Raw genomic sequence first — 23,651 nt, 5'->3', positions numbered from 1 at the left:
AAAATGGATATTAGTTATTCCATGAGAAAATACCAAACCTACCCATTTCACTAATAAGGAAGTGCTATTTCAATGAGGAAACTATTGGTTGTCTAATGAAAAAAGGAATGACACAATCATGGGGAAATGGCCATTTATAGAGGGATATCTATTCACCACATTATTGTAGAACAATTATCTGAGAAAAAGTGTCCTTAGCAGAACTAAGACTTGAAAGAAAAGCCTTTGTAATTGCTATCATTACCAATTACAGTCCTTACATAGTCATTTTAATACTTCCACTTTTCAATGATAACAGTTCTCTAATGCCTAAATATGAGAAAAAAACATCACCAGGACTTGGCTGTTTCTTATCACTTTCACACATTTAAGTATTTGAGAATCCTAAATACTAAATTCCTAAAACATTATCAAAGAATGTATTGTTTCAGTTTCTTCTTCCACATTTATCTATTTAACCATCTGTCTACTTACCTACCTTTCTAGTGCCTACTGACCTACGTACCTATTCATTATCTATCTATCAACCGATCTTATCATCTCAACAAGAGTTTCAAATGAAATACATTTATGCAAATTATTCTTTGTTGGTCATTTATAAGATGCTGAAAACCTTGTGACCTTTTGTCAGATAGTTAACAAATTTGATTGCCATTGACCAACTATGACAGCTTTATACTTTAGACATAAATAGTTAATAAGTAATTTTTATGATTTTTGCATTATTTTCTTATTTATGTGTCATATGAAACCCAGGAATATTCAGTAAAATGATATTAAAACTGTCTTATACAGAAATTGCCATTGCAATATAAAAATATCATGTGTCTTCAAACTGTGTCTTCTGGGTAAAGTCTTTTAAACCTATTTTAACAAAAATATGGATTAAAAATTCATTCTTAGTTAAACTGTATTTTCTCTAAGGTTATGATCAAAATTATACACATTTAAATGGATCTGCTATCATTTGAGCTAAATTAATTTTTTAAATTTATTTTATTTCTTATTGAAGAATAATTGTGTTACACAATTTTGTTATTTTCTGTCAAACTTCAGCATGAATCAGCCACAGGTATACATACATCCCCTCCGTTTTGAACCTCCTTCCCATCGCCCTCCCCACCATACCCCTCTGGTTTCATAGAGAGCCCCTCTTGCGTTTCCTGAGCCATACAGCAAACTCCCCTTGGCTACCTATTTTACATACGGCAGTGTAAGTTTCCGTGTTTCCATACATCTCACCCTCTCTTCCCCTCTCCCCGTGTCCATAAGTCTCTTCTCTATGACTGTTTCTCCACTGTTGCTCTGTAAATAAATTCTTCATTAACATTTTTCTATATTCCATAAATATGCATTATAATATGATATTTATCTTTCTCTTTATGGCTTACTTCACTCTGTACAGGTTCTAGGTTCACCCACCTCATTAGAAATGATTCAAACGTGTTCCTTTCAATCGCTGAGTACTATTTCATTGTGCATATATACCACAACTTCTTTATCCATTCATCTGTTGATGGACATCTAGGTTACTTCCATGTTCTAGCTATTCTAAAATGTGCTGCAATGAACAATTGGATACATGTGTCTTTTTCAATTTTGGTTTTCTCAGGGTATATGCCTAGGAGTGGGATTGCTGGGTCATATGGTGGTTTTTTATTTTTATTTTTTTAATTTATTTATTTTAATTGGAGGCTAATTACTTTAAATTATTGTAATGGTTTTGCCATACATTGATATGAATCATATGGTGGTTTTATTCCTAGTTTTTTTAAGGAATCTCCATACCATCTTCCATAGTGGCTGTATCAATTTACATTTCCACCAACCGCACAAGAGCATTCCCTTTTCTCCACACCCACTCCAACATTTACTGTTTGTAAACTTTTTTTGATGATGGCCATTCTGACTGGTGTGAGGTGATATCTCATGGTTTTGATTTGCATTTCTCTAATAATGAGCAATATTGAACATCTTTTCATGTGTTTTTTAGCCATCTCTATGTCTTCTTGGACAAATGTCTCTTTAAGTCTCTTTCCCACTTTTTGATTGGCTGGTTTGTTTTTCTGGTATTGAGTCATATGAACTGCTTGTATATTTTGGAAATTAATTCTTTGTCAGTTGTTTCACTTGCTACTATTTTCTCCCATTCTGAGGGTTGTCTTCTCACCTTGCTTATAGTTTCCTTTGCTGTGCAAAAGCTTTTATATTTAATCAGGTTCCACTTGTTTACTTTTGTTTTTATTTCCATTACTCTAGGATTTTGCTTTGATTTATGTCATCGAGTGTTCTGCCTATGCTTTCCTCTAAGACTTTTATAGTTTTTGGTCTTACATTTAGGTATTTAATCCATTTGAGTTTATCTTTGTGTATGCTAGTAGGAAGTGTTCTAATTTCATTCTTTTACATGCAGCTGTACAGTTTTTCCAGCAGCATTTATTGAAAAGGCTGTCTTTGCCCAAATGCAGATTCTTGCCTCCTTTATAAAATAATAAGTTAACCCATAGGTGCATGGGTCTATTTCTGGGCTTTCTATCTTGTTCCATTGGTCTATATTTCTGTTTGTTTGCCAGTACCATACTGTCTTGATGATTTTAGCTTTGTAGTATAACCTGAAGTCAGGAAGGTCGATCCTTCCAGCTCCATTTTTCTTTCTCAAGACTGCTTTGGCTATTTGGGGCCTTTTGTGTTTCCACATGAATTGTGAATTTTTTTGTTCTGGTTCTGTGAAAAATGCCATTGGTAATATGATAGGGATGACACTGAATCTGTAGATTGCATTTGGCAGTATAGTTATTTTCACAATATTTATTCTTCCTACCCAGGAACATGGAATAGCTCTCCATCTGTTTATGATGTCTTTGATTTCTTTATTAGTGTCTTATAATTTCCTATGTATAGTTCTTTGACTCCCTCAGTTCAGTACAGTAACTCAGTCATGTTCGACTCCCTGCGACCCCATACTGCAGTAACCCAGGCCTCCCTGTCCATCACCAACTCTCAGAGTTTACCCAAACTCATGTCCATTGAGTCAGTGATGACATCTAACCATCTCATCCTCTGTCATCCCCTTCTCCTCCTGCCTTCAATCTTTCCCAGCATCAGGGTCTTCTCAAATGAGTCAGCTCTTCACGTCAGGTGGCCAAAGTATCAGAGTTTCAGCATCAACATCAGTCCTTTCAATGAACACCCAGGACTGATTTCCTTTAGGATGGACTGGTTGGATCTCCTTGCAATCCAAGGGATTCTCAAGAGTCTTCTCCAACACCACAGTTCAAAAGCATCAATTCTTCTGAGTTCAGCTTTCTTTATAGTCCAACTCTCACATCCATACATGACCACTGGAAAAACCATAGCCTTGATTAGACAGACCTTTGTTGACAAAGTAATGTCTCTGGTTTTAATATGCTGTCTAGGTCAGTCATAACTTTCCTTCCAAGAAGTAAGAGTCTTTTAATTTCATGGCTGCAGTCACCATCTGAAGTGATTTTGGAGCCCAGAAAAATAAAGTCTGACACTGTCTCCATTGTTTCCCCATCTATTTGTCATGAAGTGATGGGACTGAATGCCATGATCTTAGTTTTCTGAATGTTGAGCTTTAAGCCAACTTTTTCCACTCTCCTCCTTCACTTTCATCAAGAGGTTCTTTAGTTCTTCTTCCCTTTCTGCCATAAGGGTGGTGCCATCTGCATATCTGAGGTTATTGATATTTCTCCCGGCAATCTTGATTCCAGCTTGTGCTTCTTCCAGCCCAGCATTTCTCATGATGTACTCTACATATAAGTTAAATAAGCAGGGTGACTATATACAGCCTTGACATATTTCTTTTCCTATTTGGAATCAGTCTGTTGTTCCATGTCCAGTTCTAAATGTTGCTTCCTGACCTGCATATAGGTTTCTCAAGAGGCACATCAGGTGGTCTGGTATTCCCATTTCTTTCAGAATTTTAGGTAAGTTTATTCCTAGATATTTAATTATTTTTGTTGTAATAGAGAATGGGATTGATTCCTTTATTTTCTTTCAGATTTTTCATTGTTAGTATATAGAAATGCAAGTGATTTCTGTGTATTGATTCTGTATTCAGCAACTTTGCTAAATTCACTGATTAGCTCTAGTAGTTTTCTGATACTATCTTCAAGGTTTTCTATGTACAGTATCATGTCATCTGTAAACAGTGAGAGCTTTATTTCTTCTTTTCCAATCTGGATTCCTTTTATTTCTTTTCCTTCTCTGATTAGTGAAGCTAGGACTTCCAGAACTATGTTGAATAACAGTGGTGAAAGTGAACAACTTTGTCTTCTTCCTGATCTTAGGGGGAACACTTTCAGTTTTTCACCATTGAGAATAATGTTTGCTGTGGACTTATCATATATGACCTTTACTATGTTGAGGTAGGTTCCTTCTATGCCCATTTTTTGAAGAATTTTAATCACAAATGGGTATTGAATTTTGTCAAAGGCTTTTTCTGCATCTATTGAGATTATCATATGATTTTTAGTTTTCAATTTGTTAATACAGTGTATCATATTGATTGATTTCTGTATATTGAAGAATCCTTGCATCCCAGGAATAAACCCAACTTGATCATGGTGTATGAGCTTTTTGATGTATTACTGAATTCTGTTTGCTAAAATTTTGTTGAGGATTTTTCCATCTATGTTCATCAGTGATATTGGCCTGTAGTTTTCTTTTTCCGTGTTGTCTTCGTCTTGTTTTGGTATCAGAGTGATAGTCGCTACATACAATGAGTTTGGAAGTGTTCCTTATTCTGCAATTGTTTGAAAGAGTTTTAGAAGGATAGGCATTTGCTCTTCTCTAAATCTTTGATAGAATTCTCCTGTGAAGCCATCTGGTCCTGGGCTTTTGTTTTTTGGGAGATTTTTGATCACAGCTTCAATTTCAGTGTTTGTAATTGGGTTGGTAATAATTTCTATTCCTTCCTGGTTCATTAAGTCTTGGAAGATTGAACTTTTCTAAGAATCTGTCCATTTTTTTTCCAGGTTACTTACTTTATTGCCATGTAGTTGTTCATAAGAATCTCTTATAATCCTTTGTATTTCTGCATTGTCCGTTGTAACCTCACCTTTTTCATTTCTAATTTTGTTGATTCGATTCTTCTCTCTTTTTTCTTGATGAGTCTGGCTAAAGGTTTGTCAATTTTGTTTATCTTCTCAAAGCTTTTAGTTTTATTAACCCTTACTTATTATTACTTCCTCATCTTTACCATTGTTTCTTTCATTTCTTTTAAATTTATTTCTGCTTGGATCTTTATGATTTCTTCACTTCTACTGATTTTGGGGTTTCTTGAGGTAGGGTTATATTGCTATAAACTTCCCTCTTAGAACTGCTTTTGCTGCATCCCATAGGTTTTGAATGTTCTGTTTTCATTGTCATTTGTTTCTAGAAATTATTTTTTTCCCTTTGATTTCTTCAGTAACCTGTTGATTATTTAGAAATGTGTTGTTTAATCTCCATGTATTTGTGTTTCTTACAGGTTATTTTTTTTTTGTAATTGATATCTAGTCTCATTGCATTGTGGTCATCGAAGATGCTTGATATGACTTCAATGTTCTTAAATTTCCTGAGGTTTGTGACCCAAGATGTGGTCCATCCTGGAGAATGTTCCATGGACACTTGGGAAGAAGGTGTAGCCTTCTGCATTTGGATGGAACGTCCTGAAGATATCAATGAGATCCATCTCATCTAATCTATCATTTAAGACTTGTATTTCCTTAATAATTTTCTGTTTTGATGATTTGCCCTTTGGTGTGAGTGGGGTGTTAAAGATTCCTATTATTGTGCTACTGTCAGTTCCTCCTTTTATGTCTGTTTGTGTTTTTCTTATGTATTGAGGTGCTCCTATGTTGGGGGCATAGGTATTTACAATGGTTATGTCTTCCTCTTGGATTGATTCCTTGATTATTATGTAGTGTTTTTCCTTATCTCTTGTAATATCATTTATTTTAAGGTCTATTTTGTCTGATATGAAGATTGCTACTCCAGCTTTCTTTTTCTTCCCATTTGCATGGAATATGGTTTTCCATCCTCTCACTTTCAGTCTATATGTGTCTTTAGGTCTGAAGATGTATTCTTATAGACAGCATATATAAGGGTCTTGTTTTTGTATCCATTCAGCCAGTCAGTGTCTTTAGGCAGGAGCATTTAATCCATTCACATTTAAAGTAAGTATTAATATATACATTCCTATTGCCATTTATTAATTGTTTGGGGTTGATTTTGTAGCTCTTTTTTCTTCTCTTGTATTTCTTGACTATATAAATTCCTTTAACATTTGTTGTAAAACTGGTTTGGTGGTACTGAATTCTCTTAACTTTTGCTTGTCTGAAAAGTTTTTTATTGCTCCATCAATTTTGAATGATATCCTTGCTGGGTACAGTAATCTTGGTTGTAGAGTTTTCCCTTTCAGTACTTTAAATATATCCTGCCATTCCCTTCTGGCCTGCAGTTTCTGCTGAAAGATCAGTGGTTAAGCATATGGGGTTTCCCTTCTGTGTTACTTGTTGCTTCTCCCTTGCTGCTTTTAATATTCTTTCCTTGTGTTTAGTCTTTGTCAGTTTGATTAGTATGGGTCTTGGCATGTTTCTCCTTGGGTTAATCCAGCATGGGACTCTTTGTGCCTCTTGGACTTGATTGACTATTTCCTTTTTCATGTTGGGGAAATTTTCAACTATAATCTCTTCAAAAATTTCCTCATACCCTTTCTTTTTCTCTTCTTCTTCTGAGGCCCCTAATTTCAAATGTCGGTGCATTTGATATTGTTCCAGAGGTCTCTGAGACTATCCACAGTTCTTTTCATTCTTTTTCCTTTATTCTGCTCTTCAGAACTTATTTCAACCACTTTATCTTCCAGCTCACTGATGTGTTCTTTGCTTCATATATTCTGCTATTTATTCCTTCTACAGTATTTTTAATTTCAGTAATTCTGTTTTTTGTCTCTGTATGGTTATTCTTTATTTCTTTTAAGCCTTTGTCAATTAAGTCTTGTATTTTCTTCATTTTGTTTTCAAGTTTTTTGATCATCTTTACTCTCATTATTTTGAATTCTTTTTCAGGGAGTTTGCCTATTTTCTCTTCATTCCTTTATTGTGTCTCTAGTTTGTTCCTTCATTTGTGTAGTATTTCTCTGCCTTTTCATTATTATTTTTAACTTATTGTGTTTGAGTTCTCCTTTTCCCAGGCTTCAAGGTTGAATTCTTTCTTCCTTTTGGTTTCTGCCCTCCTAAGGTTGGTCCAGGTTTTTTGTGTAAGCTTCCTGTAGGGTGAGAATTGTGCTGAGTTTCTGTTTGTTTTTGTTTGTTTGTATTTCCTCTGATGGGCAAGGCTGAGTGAGGTCAGAATCCTGTCTGCTGATGATTGGGCTTGTGTTTTTGGTTTGTTTCTGGCTTAGATGAGGTGTCCTGCACAGGGTGCTACTGGTGGTTGGGTGATGCTGGGTCTTGTATTCAAGTGGCTCCCTTTGGGTCAGTTCTCACTATCTGATGCTCCCGAGGGTTAGTCTCTGGTAATCTGAGGCCTTGGAGTCAGTGCTCCCACTCCAAAGCCTCAGGGCTTGATTTCTTGTCAGGAAGAAATCTTCCATAAGTGGTTTGTTACGGCATTCAGTGACATTAAAAAATATATCCAAAAATGAGAAACCAAAGATGAACCTCAGAGAAATGGCAGTTACAAAATCAGGCAGATAATAATTAAAATAATGGAATATACACATATACATATACACCCATTAGCAAAGTCAAATCAGCCCATCAAAATAAAGTACCGTAGATTGACCTGGCAGACAAAGGAAATAAAAAATCATATTTACCAGTAAAGAACAAAACTAAAGCACAAGCTGAAAAACAAAACTAAAACAAGGTGCCAGTAGGGAATCAAGCAATGAAAATAAAACTAACAAATATGTTGAGAGGAAAGGAGAGAAATAAAGAATAGATATGCAAAGTTAAATAGAGGTAGTGAAAGAAGATTTCTGTACATTAAAGATTAACTGCAAGGGGAAAAGAACAGTAGGAAAAGCAAACAAAGGAATAAATGTAGAAAAAATAATAATAATAGGTTTAAAAAATTAGAAGTTAAAATTTAAAAAAAAGAGAATAAAAATAAAAAGGAAAACTCCATAGAACTGCAAAAGCCCAACACAGAGGTAGAGGTTTATAACAACAACAACAAAATGTGACTAAGGGAAAAAAAAACAAAACCAAAAGCCTAATTTTATTTCATAGTGCCAATAAAATCAACAACTAAAACAGAGCAGAAAGAAAAAAAAAAGAAAAATAAAAGAATCTACAGAACGAGTCAAAACCTAAGCATAATAAATTGTTTCCTTGAGTCACTGCTGTCAGAGTCCTTTCCCTTACTGGGAGTCACAGTCCACCTCACTTTCCCTAGGATGTCCTCCAACACCTGTGCTGTTCTCTGGACCTGCTGTGGGGGCAGCTCAGATTCTCATTTGGTCCTACATCTGTGTGTTCTTGCCTCCAATGTCCACAGCTATCAGAACTAGTGCATTTTCTTTTGTGGGAACTCTCAATGACCTTTTATATACTCCATAGACACAGAGTCTGCCTAGTTGATCATGTGGACTTAATCTGCAGCCTGTACAGCTAGTGGGAAAGTTTTGGTTCTTCTTCCTTAGCCACACTGCCCCTGGGTTTCAGCTGTGGATTATTTCCATCTCTACATGTGGGTCGTCTACTGGGGTTTGCTACCAAGGCTGCCTTGGAGGACTTGGGTTTGCCCTGTGAGGGCCAGGTGAGGAGGTGGTGCAGCTGCTTGGGTCGCAGGGTTTCTGGCAGCACCAGGTACTCAGGGGAGTTGGCGGCAGGGCAGCAGGAAATATAGTGCTCTAGAAGGGCATGGCAACCAGTACTGGCCAATATCACCCCAGTATTCTTACCTGGAGAAGCCCCTCCCTGACAGAGAAGCCTGGCAGGCCACAGACTACAGGGTCACAAAGGGTCAGACGTGACTGAAGTGACCCTGTGTACATAGGCGCAAGATTTTTTGCCTGTGGCAGCTCTGCCCCAGTGATAGATGAGCATGAATATGGCACAGCTGCTTGGATTGAGGGGACCCTGTGAGCGACAAGTGTGCAGGAATACAGATTGCCTCCACCACAGGAGTTATATCCCTATCAGTGTTTTTTCGAGCCTCTTGTAGCTGGCGATCAGAAGGCCTCTCTGGCCAGTCTTTCTCTTTAGCTCTACCCATTCAGGCACTTAGAGGGCTCCCTTTCCTGGGGTCCTTCTCTGTTGTTTGGCATTGGCAGCAGAGGTGATCCTAAATGGAGGCCATGGGATGGGATGACCCACAACATAAATACAGTGTATGCTGTGACTGTGTCACAGAAAGACTGTGGTGTCAGCAAGAGGTGGTCATCAAAAGCTGGCTGGGAAACAAGTATTTAATATGATGTATTGTCACAGAAACTGCCTAAGACCCACAGAACAGGAAGAGGACAGACCAATGGGTCTAAAGACACCTTCTCTTAGCAGGGGAATCAGGTACGTTTTTCTCTCAACAGAGATACCAATCTGGAAAAGAGTAGGGAAGGAGAAATCCTAATTGAACTTATGTATTTACAAAGTGGCACTAGTGGTAAAGAACTCGCTTGCCAATGGAGGAGACATGAGTTGGGGGTTTGATCCCTGAGTCAGAAGGATTCTGTGGAGCAGGAAATGGCAACCAACTCCAGTATTCTTGCCTAGGAAATCCTATGTTCCATGGAGATGCAAAGAGTTGGACATGACTGAAGCAAATTAGCACATTTTAAAAATGGGGGCTTTCCAGGTGGCATTAGTGGTAAAGAATCCATCTGCCAACGCAGAAGACTCAAGAGACCTGGTTTGATCCCTGGGTCAGGAAGATCTCCTGGTGTGCCAACGAGAGTATTTAAAAGGAAAAGTTAACTGTAATGCCCATGTTACCCTGGCCAGAGAGTACTTACTCATGAATACTGGTGGGTAACTTGATTTTTCTTAAATCACTTATACAAGCAAGAAACCATAGTTCCCTATGCATTCCTACTATGCTGCTGTGTTATTGGGTCAGTCATGTCTGATTCTTTGTGACCCCATGGACTGAAGTCCACCAGGCTCCTCTGTCCATTTGGATTCTCCAGGAAAAAATACTGGAGTGGCTTGCCATGCCCTCCTCCAGGGGATCTTCCCAACCCAGGGATTGAATTCACGTCTCTTGGATTGCAGGAAGGTTCTTTTACCATTTGAGCCACCAGGGAAGGCCAAGAATACTGGAGTGGGTAGCCTATCCCTTATCCAGGGGATCTTGCCAACTCAGGAATCCAACTGGGATCTCGTGCATTGAAGGCGGATTCCTTACCAGCTGAGCTATGCAGAAAGTCCATATACTTGCCCTATTGGTATACAAACATAAGACTCCACAACAAGTACATATCTCTCTTTCGTTGAATTCATAAAAGGTAACTCTGAATTAAATTATTGGAAGTATTTAATCTATTGAAGTTACTGCTTACAAAGATGGTTGAGTCCATATTAAAATAGCAGAATGTATTTTATTATTTCATAAGAAAAGAAGTCTGACTGCTGACAAGGAAACTAGACTCTGGAAAGGTGACTAATTACTAGCCCCCATTAAATGAAGCTTGAAAACAAGTAGTAGTATTCATATCTTAGGAAATGGAGTGAATGTTTCTTTAAACAAAACTATTTACAAGGAACTAGGAAGTGAAAAAATGGAAAAGAAATATATCAGTAGGAGGGCAGAGAGCAAGGGGAAGAACAATTCATAAACTCTAATGCTAACCTCATTTCAAAATGTTTTCACCAAAACATATTTCTAAACTTTTGCTCCAAAAAGGTCTATGACAGGAACTCTCAAACTATAGCATGTGAGGAAATCGAAACTTTTGCCAAGCTAACCAAGAAGAGAGAAGACACAAATTACTAGAAATAAAGGAAAGGCTAGCACTACTGATTCAATAGACACTAAAAATATAATAAAGGAGTATTAGAAATATCTCTATATCCACAAATTAGATAACTTAGATTAAAAGAGGGCTTCCCTGGTGGCTCAGCTAGTAAAGAATCACCTGCAATGTGGGAGACCTGCGTTCAATCCCTAGGTTGGGAAGATCCCCTGGAGAAGGGAACAGCTGCCCACTCTAATATTCTGGCCCTGGAGAATTCCATGGACTGTATAGACCATGGGGTCACAAAGAGTCAGAAACAACTGAGCGATTTGTTTGAAAGTCAATTCCCTGAAAGACACAAAGTACCAACACTCACACAAGGATAAATAGAAAATATAAATAGGACGACACCTTTCAAAAAAACTGAACTGATAACAATAACATTCCCCAAAATTAAGGCCCAGATGAATTCACTGGTGAATTCTATGAAACATTTAAGAAAGAAATAATCATGTCTCTTCCTATTTCAGAAAATAAAAGCAGAGGAAACACTTCTTAATTGATTCAATGAGGCTAGCATTACTTTAACATGAAAACCACATGAAGACATTACAAGAAGGGAAAATACAGATCAATGTTTCTCATAAACATAGATGAAACATCATCAATAAAATATTAGCAAATCTAATCCAATAAGGCATTAAAAGATTCATACAAAACTATCAAGTGGGATTTATTCCCTGTATACAATGGAGGTAGAGATTAGATTTATGTAGCCACAAACCAAGGAATACTCAAAGCCACCAGAATCTAGAAGAGGGAATGAAAGATTTATCTCTAGAACTGTGGTTCTACTGACACCTTGACTTCACATTTATGTCTTCCAGACTGTGAAAGAATATATTTCTAGTGTTTTAAGTCAGCAGATTTGTAGTTATTTTTTATATCAGTCATAGGAAAACAATGCAAAGCCTAATGAAGTAATTCAATATTTTGAATACAAATGTTTTTTAATCCTTTGCAAATATTCATAATACATTAGGAACATGGTTGAGAGAGATGCTACCTAGTCATTTAAGATATCATTTAAGTAAGAAAAAGAATACTATTTAAATTTATGTCCTATGTTCCAGTTGGAGAAGGAAATGGCAACCTACTCCAGTATTCTTGCCTGGAGAATCCCATGGACAGAGGAGCTTGTTGGGTTACAGCCCATGGGGCTGCAGAGTTGAACATGACTGAAGCACCTTAGCACGCATGTTCTAGTTTACCAGTATCAGATCTTTTCTTAAAACAACCTCTTTGATGAAATGTGACTTGGACATTATCATGTAGTACAGAAAATACAAGATTCACAGCAGCATGGTATAACAGTTAGAAACTGATTCTTCAGTCAGTGAAAGGAAACAGAGTAAAAGGTAAACAGTAGTCTCTGTCTATTTAATAATAATGAGACTAATTTCAATCCTAAAGAAAATCAGTCCTGAATATTCATTGGAAGGACTGATGCTGAAGCTGAAAATCCAATACTTTGACCACCTAATGAGAAGAACTGACTCATTGGAAAGGACCCTGATGCTGGGAAAAACTGAAGGCAGGCGGAGAAGGGGATGACAGAGCATGAGATGGTTGTATGGCATCACCGACTCGATGGACATGAGTCTGGGCAAGCTCCAGGAGTTGGTGATGGACAGGGAAGCCTGGTGTGCTGCAGTCCAGGGGGTCACAATGAGTCAGACACAACTAAGCAGCTGAAGCGAACTGGGCTGAACTTTACCATGTCTGAGCTAAATGTCATATTCTGGGTTTTAATTAAAGTTGTTCAAAATTGTTTTTACATAAAGAAATCTCCTATATATTTATTGTGAGTGGGATATGAGACATACTGCTGCTAAGTCACGTCAGTAGTGTCCGACTCTGTGCGACCCCACAGATAGCAGCCCACCAGGCTCCCACCCCTGGGATTCTCCAGGCAAGAACACTGGAGTGGGGTGCCATTTCCTTCTTCAATGCATGGAAGTGAAAAGTGAAAGTGAAGTCACTCAGTCGTGTCCGACTCTTTGCGACCCCATGGACTGCAGCCTACCAGGCTCCTCTGTACAGGGGATTTCCCAGGCAAGAGCACTCGAGTGGGTTGCTACTGCCTTCTCCAATATGAGACATAGTAAGGCATTAAAACAAATTGTTTGAAAAATAGATTGAACAGATGGTATATCTGAACCCCAACAACTCAGCTGAGTTTAGCCATTCTTGAAATTTTAAACCAGTGCTGATGGTTGAGGTTTTATGAGTTTTTCCATAGATTTTTAAAAGGTATTTAAAAATATCTTCTGCAAAATGAATCATTCCTAATTGACTATAACTTAGTGGCTTCCCTGGTGGCTCAGCTGGTAAAGTGTCTTCCTGCAACGCGGGAGACCAGGGTTCGATCCTTCGGTCAGGAAGATCCCCTGGAGAAGGAAATGGAAACCCACTCCAGTACTCTTGTCTGGAAAATCCCATGGACAGAGGAGTCTGGTAGGCTATAGTCCACAGGGTTCCAAAGAGTCGACACAACTGAGCAACACCTTCACTTTCACTTTAGAAATGATCAACAAGATAGGTAACTATCTCAATAGTATAACGACTTTGTCCACAAATAAAAGCAATACTGAACTATCTTTTGAATGTGAAAATAAATCTTTACATTCTGTGGTGGTTTGTGCTTGTTTTACAATAATATTAAGATTACTTTAAGGGAGTGTGCACAAATATATTGATGTGTACCAATATAGTATAAGTAATATTTGTAGGATATATTTGAGACAAATATCATATGATATCAATTATATGTGGAATCTTTAAAATGGATATAAATGAATTTGTCTACAAAAGAGAAATAGAGTCACAGATATAGAAAACTTACCAATGGGGAAAAGATGGGAAAGGGATAAACTGGGAGAGTAGGGCTGACATATACACACTGCTATGTATAAAATACTTTAATTAATAAGAACTTATTGTATAGAAAGGAAACTCTATTCAATACTCTGTAATGGCTGAGATGGGAATAGAATCTAAAAAAGAGTGGATAAACGTGTATGTGTAATTGATTCACTTTGCTGTATGGGAGAAATTAACATCATAAGTCAACTATACTCAAATAAAAATTAATTTTTAAAAGTAAAAACATAAAAGAATAAAAATCTAGTATATGTGAAAACAAAACAACAATAACAAAAAGAAAAGCTACCTGATTTCTCTATTGGCCTGTTAGCCAGAGACATAGTCCTTATTCACTTTTATTACTGCCTATTCAGTTACTGGCAAAATAATATGGTAGCTGGTCTTATTTCAGTCTCTGTGTTTTTAGAAACTTTTCTTCAATTCATTCTGCTATTTGTTTCCACCAGATGGAATTTTTTTTTAAAGGGAAATAAAAAACCTTATTACTACTTTCTACAGTGTAGCTCTACTACTGATTGAGTATCTTGCAAATAAAAGACATAAAACTTTAGACTGAGAAGATTACATTGAAAGAATTTTAATTTAACTTGAAATGTATTATCACATTTATTTTAACTTCACTGAAATTGGAATGAAAACAACATCTTGGAGAGTTTTCCTACAATATTTTAAATAAGAACAAATTGGATAGTAAGTCCATAGGTTTCTAACATTTTAGCTGTCTTCAACTTACAAAAGTTAAGTCCTATAAATTCTGATATCAAGTCTAATTTATCTAGACTTGTAAACACATAACAGTATACATGAACATCTGAGGAAATTTAAACTGTTCCATGTTTCTTTAAATCCAAATATCACCTTCCATAATTGATTGACTTCTAAAGGGTCTTATTATGGAACCTGAAACTGCATTAAAAATTAAGTTTTAGTAATATATAAGTCTACAAAGTTCAACCAAACTTAGTAAGAGAAAAATGTTTGCATTAATGGTTTTAAAGACATGGGCTTTCTCATTACCGTCATAGTTTTCTCGGAGCACTTTTTTCTGTGGACTCTTCTTGTCCATGCCTTCCCATGAAGTTTTCCCTTGTGTGGTTTTCCTTTGCTGAGGACATTTTTCTAAGCGAAAACAAGTATAGGTATCATGTGTTTCAAAGAACTTGAGAAGAATCTTCCTGTCTTCTTTCCATATACCCAGAGTGATCTTACATCTCAGACAATTTTAGGTATAAATTTTGGATTATCTCCCTTCTAATTATCTTACTCTGAGATCTTACTTGACTACTTAATCTCAATGTTCTTTACTGTAAAATATAGAGATAAGCATACTTAAATTTACAATGTTTTCTGGAAGGATTAAATGAAGAAAACTATGTAAAGTACATATCCCTAACTTCTGGAGCATAGTCTCACAAATTATTAATGTAAAACCAAATCTCAGAAAATTTAAACAACATTGATTTAGAAATTGAGGGCCATTGAGAGTTCAGAGGATTAGGGGGTGGGAAAAATGGGTGAAGGTGGTCAAAAAGTAAACTTCCAGTTATAAAATAAATAGTCATGGGATGTAATGTATAGCAAGTTGACTACTGTTAATAATACCATATCACATATTTGAAAGTTGCTAAGAGATTAGATCTTCAAAGTTCTTATCACAAGGAAAATATATATAACAAGATACGGTGAAGTCTGTTAACTAAGCGTGGTGATCTTTTTGCAATAAATACAAATATCAAAGCATTATGTTGTATAATTTAATATAATATATGTCAATTATATTTTGGGGGAAAAAAAAACATCATGGAAACAAACCTTGAACTACAGTGCTTTCAATAAGAGGTATTTATTGTGGCAGATACTGGCAGCTGCCTATCCTGTATGGTGTCTCCTTTTCTTAACTAACTATGAGAATGATGATTACTGTTTTTAGAAAAATACCTGAGCATCTGACTTCCTTTATAGTTAGAAGGACTTACGTGACAGGCCTGAACATTGCCATAAATGACAGTCTTGAGGGTAGGGTTGTGTAGTGTGGGAGGGGTTGCCTTTTGAAAGTCTATTAAAGGGGAACTGGATTGTCAGCTGGCCTCTTCAGTCTCTTCCCACCTAACTTTTCTTTCTGCCTGGAGTATGCTAGATCAGAAGAAGGAAATATCTTTCAGACATGAAAATGAAAATCAACACTAAGAATGATGAAAAAGAAACAGAATAGCCTTAAGATATTTATGACTTCATTGGGTTACTGATTGAGTTCTGAACTACCTACATCTGGACTTCTTCAAGATATAAAAATAAACCCCTCAATATTTGAGTGCTCTTATTCAGGTTTTTCTTAACACGCAGTCCAAGAAAGTAGATTCACCTGTTTTTTCTACAGTAGAATTCAAAATGGAATGTAGATAGCTGTCTTTCTATAGCTCTACGAAGTCATAACTGCCCCCAAACTCCAGTAGAGATACCTTAAGAAATTAAACAAACTCACGTAAACCTTGTACTAAGCATTAGTTTAAGGCATTATGCGTCAAAAAATTGTATGTTCATATGCACTGATGTGGGTGCATGTGTATGAAAACTCACTCATACATACCACAGAAAAGTACAAAGTTATTTTACACAAGTATAATTTGAACCCAAATGTATAACAAAATAAAATATTTTAGAATTACAATAGAGTGAGAGTATGCCTCAAATCTCTGAACTCTTTAAACTTTGGTATATTTGAAAACTTTGATTTCTTAGTTTGTTTTAAATTTGTCAGCTGTGAAGTGTTTGTATTGTCAGAGAGCCAGCATTCTATCTACAATATGGTTGTTACACAGGAAAATCAGCATCAAGTGCTGAGCTGTTTTAAGTCACAATAGCAAAAAATAAGTATTTTGAATTAAATACAATATGTTCTGTTAAAGAATAAAATGACATATTTTGATCAAGCCTTGAGGAAAAAATAAGCAAATTAATTTTAATTTCAAAAATAAGCTCAATAATATCCAGTCTTCTTTTTATTATAAACCATCCTGCAGATTTTACTAAAAACACATTTATTTTGTTAAAGGTGTCATGCTTTCTATTTATTTTTTAAATTAGTTTATTTTAACTGGAGCATAATTTTTTTTTTTTTTTTTACGGTATTGTGGTGGTTTTTTACCATGTATTGACATGAATCACAAACGGGTGCACATGTGTCTCCCCATCCTGAACCCCCTCCCACCTCCCTTCCCACCCCATCCCTCTGGGTTGTCCCAGAGCACCAGCTTTGACTGCAGTTCTTCATACATCAAACTTGCACTGGTCATCTATTTCACATATGCTAATATGCATGTTTCAATACTATTCTCTCAAATCATCCCACCCTCACCTTCTCCCAGAGTCCAAAAGTCTGTTCTTTACATCTGTGTATCTTCTGCTGCCTTGCATATAGGACCATTGCTACCATCTTTCTAAATTATATATATATATATGCATTAATACTGTACTGGTGTTTCTCTTTCTGAGTTACTTCACTCTGTATAATAGTCTTCAGCTTTATCCACCTCATTAGAACTCAAATTAGACTCAAATGCATTCTTTTGTATAGCAGAGTGATATTCCATTGTGTATATATACCACAACTTCCTTATCCATTCGTCTAATGATGGACATCTAGATTGCTTCCATGTCCTAGCTGCTGTAAACAGTGCTACAATAAACATGTGTCTCCTTCAATTCTGGTTTCCTCAGTGTGTATGGAAATTTCTGAAAGAGATGGGAATACCAGACCACCTGACCTGCCTCTTGAGAAACCTAAATGCAGGTCAGGAAGCAACAGTTAGAACTGGACATGGAACAACACACTGGTTCCAAATAGGAAAAGGAGTATGCCAAGGCTGTATATTGTCACCCTGCTTATATATGCAGATGACAACACACTTTTTGGCAGAAAGTGAAGAAGAACTAAAGAGCCTCTTGATGAAAGCGAAAGAGCAGAGTGAAAATGTTGGCTTAAAACTAAACATTCAGAAAACTAAGATCACGGAATCTGGTCCCATCACTTCATGGCAAATAGATGGGGAAACATTGGAGACAGTGTCAGACTTTATTTTTGGGGGCTCCAAAATCACTACAGATGGTGACTGCAGCCATGAAATTAAAAGATGCTTACTCCTTGGAAGGAAAGTTATGACCAACCTAGACAGCATATTAAAAAGCAGAGACATGACTGTGTCAACAAAGGTCCATCTAGTCAAGGCTATGGTTTTTCCAGTGGTTATGTATGGATGTGAGAGTTGGAATATCAAGAAAGCTGAGTGCCAAAGAATTGATGTTTTTGAACTGTGATGTTGGAGAAGACTATTGAGAGCCCCTTGGAATGCAAGGAGATCCAACCAGTCCATCCTAAAGGAGATCAGTCCTGGGTGTTCGTTGGAAGGCCTGAAGTTGAAGCTGAACTCCAATACTTTGGCCACCTGATGCAAAGGGCTGACTCATTTGAAAAGACCCTGATGCTGGGAAAGATTGAGGGCAGGAGGAGACGGGGATGACAGAGGATGAGATGGTTGGATGACATCACAGATTCAATGGACATGTGTTTGGGTGGACTCTGGGAGTTGGTGATGGACAGGGAGGCCTGGCATGCTACAATTCATGGGGTCACAAAGAGTTGGACACCACTGAGCGACTGAACTGAACTGAACGGTGTGTATGCCCAGCAGTGGAATTGCTGGGTCATATGGCAGTTTTATTCCCAATTTTTTAAGGAATCTCCACACTGTTCTCCATTGTGGCAGTACTAGTTTGCCTTCCCAGCAACAGTGTAAGAGTATGCCTTTTTCTCTACAACCTCTCCAGCATTTATTGTTTATAGACTTTTTGATGGTGGCCATTCTGACCGGCATGGGATGATACCTCAATGTGATTTTGATTTGCATTTCTCAATGAGTGATGCTGAGCATCTTTCCATGTGTTTATTAGCCATCTTTATGTCTTCTTTAGAGAAATGCCTGTTTAGTTCTTTGGCCCATTTTTTGGTTGTGTTGTTTATTTTCCTGGCATTGAGCTGAATGAGCTGCTTGTATATTTTGGAGATTGATTCTTTTTCAGTTCCTTCATTTCCTATTATTTTCTCCCATTCTGAAGGCTGCCTTTTCACCTTCCCTTCGTTGGGCAAAATTTTTTAAGTTTAATAAGGTCCCATTTATTTATTTATTTTTTATTTCCATTTCTCTGGGAGGTGGCTTATAGAGGATATTACTGTGATTATGTCAGAAAGTTTTTTGTTTATGTTTTCCTCTAAGAGTTTTATAGGTTCTGGTCTTAGGTCTAGATCTTTAATCCATTTTGAGTTTATTTTTGTGTATGGTGTTAGAAAGTGTTCTAATTCCATTCTGTTTCACATGGTAGACCAGTTTTCCCAGAATGACTTATTAAAGAGATTGCCTTTTCTCCATTGTATATTTTTCCTTCTTTGTCAAAGATAAGGTATCCATAGGTACATGGATTTAATGCTTTCTATCCAGGAAAGCATTGTGGATAGAATAATGCTGGGCTTTCTATTTCATTCCATTGACTTATATTTCTGTCTTTGTGCCAGTACTATACTGTCTTGATGACTGTATGTTTGTAGTATATTTGAAGTCAGGAAGGTTGATTCTTCCAGTTCCAATCTTCTTTCTCAAGATTGCTTTGACTATGCAAGGCTTTATTGTGTGTGTTTCTGTACAAATTGTGGAATTATTTGTTCTAGTTCTGTGAAAAGTAGCTAGATAGGGATTGCATTGAATCTATAGATTTCTTTGGGTAGTATACTCATTTTCACTATATTTATTCTTCTAATCCATGAACATGGTATATTATTCCATATTTTGTGTCATCTTTGATTTCTTTCATCAATGTAAACCACATTTAAACAGAGAAAGAAACCATATGTGCATGCAACTATTGCTTAGTTTATTGATGGTATTTATACTTTGAATATACTAGATTTTTATTGAACATATTTAAGAGTAAAATATATAATATAATTTTATAAATGTAAAACACAAAATAATTTATTTGTGGACACAATTGTTTTATCTATTTTGAAATAGGTGGCACTAGTGGTAAAGATCCTGCCTGCCAATGCAAGTCGGATCCTTGGGTCAGAAAAATCCTCTGGAGGAGGGCATGGTACCCACTCTAGTATTCTTGCCTGGAGAATTCCATGGACATAGGAGCCTGGCAAGCTCAGTCCATAGGGTTGCAAGAGTCAGACACAACTTCTGAGACAGCACACACATGCACATTTTGAAATTACAGTTTTAATATCATTCTTATTTTTTGTTCTTTTTAAAAAATAAAGTTTCATCTTACAATAGTTTGAAATTTATAGAGAAGTTACAGGTTAGTACAGAGTTTCCTAATCCCCCACATCCAGCTCTTCCTATTATCATCATACCATAGTGATGTATGGTGTATAATACATACTGATGTATAATAATAATAGTGCATCAATACTAGTTAATTAGTAAGACAAAATTACCATGAACTAATGAACTAATGAACTAATATTGATGCACTATTATTATTCATATGAATTTCCTTGTTGTTATTGTTGTTCAGCCACTAAGTTGTGTCCAGCTCTTTGCAACCCCATGGATTGCAACAGGGCAGCCTTCCATCCCTCACCAACTCCTGGAGTTTGCCCACGTTCAGGTCTATTGAGTCAGTGATGTCATCCAACCATCTCATCCCCCATTGCCCTCTTCTCCTTCTACCTTCAATCTTTCCCAGCATTAAGGTCTTTTCCAATGAGTCGGCTCTTTACATCAGATGGCCTAAGTCTTGTAGCTTCAGCTTCAACATATAATCCAATATTATGTTAATTATTTTATTGTTCAAAATGTTCCAGCTTTAACCCTAGAGATTCCTTAACCTAGCTCCTCTGTCCCTTTAAAATACACCAATCATTTAAAATACCCATGTCAGAGGGAGGGGATATATATACACATACAGCTGATTCACATTGTTGTACAGCAGAAATTAACACAACATTGTAAAGCAATTATACTACAATTAAAAATAAAATAAAATACCCAGATAAATTTTACTTCCTTATTTCCTTGCACTACAAGATGTTTCATGTTCATCTTTGATTTTTCTATGCTGCAGCCCTAGAATCATCTATTTTTTTCATGAAAACATTTCCTTTTATAGGAAATGTTTATAATAAATGTTCTATTAATATCAATAATAGAATGATATTAGGAGTCAAGATCTGGGTGATCTTTTTTTCAAAAAAGTTATTTTATATTGATTATAGTGGATTTACAATATTATATTATTAGTAGTTTTAGGTGTACAACACAGTGATTCAGTTATACATCTATGCTTTTTCAGATTCTTTTCCCAAATAGATTATTAAAGAGTATTGATTAGAGTTCTCTGTGCTACACAGTAGGTCTTCATTGATGATCTATTTTATATGTAATAGAGAGTGTATATGTTAATCTCAACCTCCTAATTTATCCCTCTCCCTCCACTTTTCCCCTTTTGGCAACCATTAGTTTACTTTCAAAGTCTGTGAGTTTGTTTCTCTTTGGTAAATAAATTCATTTGTATCATTTGTGAGATTCCACACATAAGTGATATCATATATTTGTCATTCTCTGTAGGATTCATTTCACCTAGTATGATAATCTATGTTGCTGCAAATGACATTATTTCATTCCTTCTGATGGTGGAGTGATATTCCATTATATATAAGTACCTCATCTTCTTTATCCATTCATATGTTGATGAACATTTAGGTTGCTTCCATGTCTTGGCTATGGTAAATAGTGCTACAATGAACACTGGGGTGCATGCATCTTTTTGAATTAAGTTTTCTCCATATATATGCCCAAGAGTCAGATTACTGAATAATACGGCAGCTCTATTTTTACTTTTTAAAGGAACCTCCATACTGTCCTCCATAGTGGCTATACCAAGTTACATTGCTACCAATAGTGTAGGAAACTTCTTAATAAAACAGTGCATTAAACTGGTTAAAAAATTCTTATCACAAAAAGTGTATTCAAATAAAAGTAAATATTTCTCTCACATCCACATTCCTCTTTCTTTTTTTCAAATCCACCTATATTTCAGATGTGTTTTGATATTTTCTAGACATCTATACATCTCTCTAATCATTTTCCTTACCATTAGGTCTGGTTACAAAAAACAGAAAGACAAATGGCACTGACTCTTGTTTCTTCACATCAGTTCATACAGAAGTGGTAATTATATAGATCAGTATGTGGAGATAGTTCATTATTAAGATATATTTTAATTTAAAAAAATTAAATGAAATTCTATAATGGACCATTAGCTTATTTCCATCCTATTAATACTTTACAAGCATCACTATGATAAGCATATAATTTCAGAAATTAATATAACTTTTTAATAAAAAAGAGGCAAACATGGATGGCTTAAGAAAAGTCTAACTCAAAGGAATATATGACTCTTGGATAATACTGGCAACTGAATCCTAACAAAGTCTTCTCCTTGACCAGGAAGCTCTAATTGTTAAATGGTTGAATACATGTTTCCTGTTCTCCTTTCAAATCTCCTACATAAAAATGTAAATTATCATAAGGCAGAGTCTCTTTCACGACAATTTTTCTGTGATTTTCCAACTATGTCCAGCCCCAGCTAACCTACTTTAGGATACTTTGATCTTTAAAATCATCTGTGCTTTGGTGTCTCCCTTTCCTCTGAGTTTCTCCAATTAGTTTCACTTTACATTAATAACAAATGACAATAGTGCTTCATGCCTATGTACCCATGTGCAGAATATTTTGAATCCTAACAGGAACTTAAATAAACATTACTTGTATGAGCTCAGCTAAAAGATGAGTTACAATGATGGTGAAAAACAAAAGTGCAGATAACCCACTGTTAAGTCAAGAATAGATGTGGCTACTTCCACTAGACATAAACCCACATAAACAGATAGGCCAATGTGAAAATAGAGAACTTATTTTCCTTTTAAGATCCAAAGCAAGGGACAGCAACAAGGACTAGGGCCGAGGCTCAATTTTCCATCGCCCTTCCAGTTCAGTTTGTTTCAGCTCTCAGTTGTGTCCGACTCTTTGCGACCCCATGGACTGCAGCACACCAGGCCTCCCTGTCCATCACCAACTCCTGGAGTTTGCTCAAACTCATGTCCATCGAGTTGGTGATGCCATCCAACCATCTCATGCTCTGTCATCCCCTTCTCCTCCTGCCTTCAGTCTTTCCCAGCATCAGAGTCTTTTCAAATGAGTCAGTTCTTGACATCAGGTGGCCAAAGTATTGGAGTTTCAGCTTCAACATCAGGCCTTCCAATGAACACCCAGGACTGATCTCCTTTCGGATGGACTGGTTGGATCTCCTTGCAGTCCAAGGAACCCTAAATAACTTTGTGAGCTTACTACGTACTGAAACTTACAAGCTTCTAATCATGGTTATAAAAATGGCAGTTACTTGCTTGTTATCATTTTCAAGGACTATGCTTGTTCTTTTTTAGAGAGCCTATGTGATTTATATGGATATTCTACAGATGCAGGTGTTTAAATACACTGACTGAATGTATCCACTATAACCCTACCATTAGCACCTAGAGTGGTTACACAAACACATGGCCAAGAAAATCTGTAGTAGCTACAGAGCCCAAATACACATAATGAACTAAGGAGTAAGGGATAAAAAAAATTATTGTTCTTAAAATAAGATTTATAGATGTTTGGTATCGTCATTGTTTTCTGGAAGGCATTGCTGTTGGCAATGCACTGTAAACTACCAAAGCTTTAACAAGAATATGACT

At 36.4% G+C, this 23,651-nt stretch overlaps 1 long non-coding RNA gene across 1 annotated transcript in view; it reads right to left on the bottom strand.

The window, feature by feature from the left end:
• LOC139037693 (uncharacterized) overlaps window positions 1–11,156 on the bottom strand; it is a 51,781-nt gene extending 40,625 nt beyond the window's left edge. The window contains exon 1 of the long non-coding RNA XR_011490524.1: window positions 11,087–11,156. This is a non-coding gene — a long non-coding RNA (uncharacterized lncRNA). The remainder of the gene's footprint in view (window positions 1–11,086) is intronic.
• Between the last annotated feature and the right edge of the window lie 12,495 nt (window positions 11,157–23,651).

The sequence above is a fragment of the Odocoileus virginianus genome, chromosome 12, assembly GCF_023699985.2.
Source record: "Odocoileus virginianus isolate 20LAN1187 ecotype Illinois chromosome 12, Ovbor_1.2, whole genome shotgun sequence".
In the NCBI taxonomy this organism is placed as follows: Eukaryota; Metazoa; Chordata; class Mammalia; order Artiodactyla; family Cervidae; genus Odocoileus; species Odocoileus virginianus.
This window is presented reverse-complemented; position numbering and strand designations above follow the sequence as displayed.